Source organism: Theobroma cacao, chromosome 2, assembly GCF_000208745.1.
Source record: "Theobroma cacao cultivar B97-61/B2 chromosome 2, Criollo_cocoa_genome_V2, whole genome shotgun sequence".
Lineage (NCBI taxonomy): Eukaryota > Viridiplantae > Streptophyta > Magnoliopsida > Malvales > Malvaceae > Theobroma > Theobroma cacao.
This window is the reverse complement of record NC_030851.1, coordinates 27,492,393-27,494,978: the sequence shown is the minus strand read 5'-3', so window position 1 is coordinate 27,494,978 and position 2,586 is coordinate 27,492,393. Positions and strand designations below refer to the sequence as shown.

Below are 2,586 nucleotides of genomic sequence, written 5' to 3'. Positions count from 1 at the left end.
TTCCAACTTAAATCAATAAACAAATGATTTCTGTCTCATAGGAGCATTTTGGTCATTTTTCCCTTAAAATTTCGAAACCAACTAAAAATATAGTATGCGAGTATAAAACATATAATTCATAATCAAAAGTAAGTTTAAACATCTAAAACCTTCATTTAAAATGAAATTATGACTTTGAATATAATAAAAATATTCTATTTTCTTATAAAATAATATTTATAAAGTTACCGGTAAATAATTTTTGTAGCGTAAAAGCTAAATAAATTCATACATACTGTAATACAGATAACCAAAGTATAAAATTTAATTTACAGTGACACGTGGGCCCATGAACGACCAAAAGTATTAAAAGCTGTAAACCTACAGTTTTTGAGGATGCAAGTCCAACTGTAGCCTTCAACGAAATGAGCTATCTACCGACTATCCTGAGCCTGAAAGGGATGGAAAGGAGAGTGGTGAGATTATATAATCCCAGTGAGTAAACAAATACCATCTAAAAAATCTAAAGTTGAGTAAATGGAGACAGATAAAATAGATTAGCATAAAAATGATTCACAGCATTTCGAACTCATTTTAATAAGATAAAATAGATTCATTTCACCCAAATAAACAACGAGGCTTATGATTTCTTGAAAAGTTTGGCTCGTGCCAAAATCATTCTCATACTCAGTTATCAAGGATACCTTGGCCGAGGACTATCCCAACTGAGTCTGCCAAGGTTGTTAAAAAGTTATGTACGCATAAATCATGTTTTTATTTTGAAAACATAGTCGTTCCTTAGCGTTGGCTGAGTTCACCCTCATGTGATGGTTTGGCATGAAGTGAACTCTAAAGTTTTAACCTTAGGAGTTATCCAATCGTGCCTCTCATACTGAGGTATGAATATAATAGGGTTATCGTGCCCCTCTAATAGGCTGGTTCACGGAACCTGTCCACTGCAGCAACCAATATATAACCCACCAATTCAATAAAATTCAACAGCATGACATGGCAATTATTTTGTTTTACAGCCTCTCAAAGCAAATCAACAGTCCATACATCTTCAACACATTTACTAAATCCAACCATTTATGCCAATATTATCATAACCCATTCAATTCAAGCCATGATTTATAACACAGCAATTAGTCTCCAATTACTCCATTTTCAAAACCATCATTCAATTTCAAGACAATTTTATAAAATCATTTCATTTAATCACATTTTGCTTATAAAACATAAAGATTTACAATTTAAACTCATTTTCCATAAAATCACAAAAACGAATTAAAATGCACTTCAGATAATCAAGATGATGATAAGGTTACTCACTATTTCGAGAGTCAAATTTCGAGTACTCAGATTCTTGATCCTCGGGTACTATCTCTTTACTTTTGCCAGAAAACTCACCACCTAGACATAATGCACAATAAGCCATTTACTACATTTGTGCTAAACCGTTGTAAAACCAATTTAGGCTTTCTACTAATGCATGAAATGGGATGTAAATTGTTCAAATTATCGTCTACACACGGTGTTCTACACAAATTCAATTGTGCACCTAAATAAAACGGTATTGGCCTAATTCGATCTATCACTCGATTAATTGGCCAATATGTCCAATTCAACTCCAATAATTCCATTTTTCTTCAAATTCCCCAAACCATGAAACACAAGTTAAATAACTTGAAATATGGCAAAATCATCCTCACATTGTCTCTTGGAAAATTCGGCCATGGTGGGTGCATCAACACTCTAATTTTTCAAGCTTGATTCTCACACTATAAATCACTAATTCCTAACCAATTCACTTGAAATAAAATCAAAATCATCATCAATATTCCACATGGAGAATTCGGCCAATGATGGGTGATGGGAGAAAATGAATTTTTCATGTTGGCTTTTCATGCTACACAACACTAACTAACTAAAAACACTAAAATACGTTGAAATCTAACGAAATCAAGCATCGAAACTCCTCCCCCCATGTCCGGCCAGCAAGGGTATCCTCATGCAAACTTGATTCTCAACCATGGAAAATGAAAAAGAATGCATAGGAAAGGTAGATCACAAGCTAGAATTGAAAAATTTTACCTTTTGTCACTTGTTTCCTTGAATTTTCACACTTTTCCCTTGAATTTTTCCACCTAGGGTTTTGTTCTTCCTTTTTCTTCCCTTTTCTTCCATTGGCCGGCCTTATGAGAATGATATGGGAGAGTTATGTGCTGATTTTTAAGCCAAATAATAAATAGATGAAAATTTGACACATGTCACCATCCCATTGGTCCATGTGTCATACTTACCCATTAAGCAATCTCTCTCCACCATATAAATTTCCTCAATTATCCATGATAATATTTGGTAAAATCCATGTGCTGGACAACTGTTGGGTGGTGTAAAATTATAATTTTGTCCCTATGCTTGAAAAAATGTCGAAATTAAAATTTTTCACTTCTCAAACTCAAATTATATTCTAAATAGTCAATTTTGATCAAAAACTTCTTCCAACATTCCAATTTTAACCTCGAGTGGCAAAATGACCATTTTGCCCCTAGGTCATGAAAATTCCAATTTGACTTCAAATCGGTCCTCGAACTTCGAATCACT

The 2,586-nt window shown here is 33.5% G+C and overlaps 1 long non-coding RNA gene across 1 annotated transcript; it reads right to left on the bottom strand.

Moving 5' to 3' along the window:
• LOC108660917 lies at window positions 397–2,104 on the bottom strand. Its single transcript, XR_001926631.1, has 3 exons — window positions 2,074–2,104; window positions 1,312–1,392; window positions 397–431 (listed from the first exon to the last, which is right to left on the bottom strand). It is a non-coding gene; the product is annotated as an uncharacterized LOC108660917 (long non-coding RNA).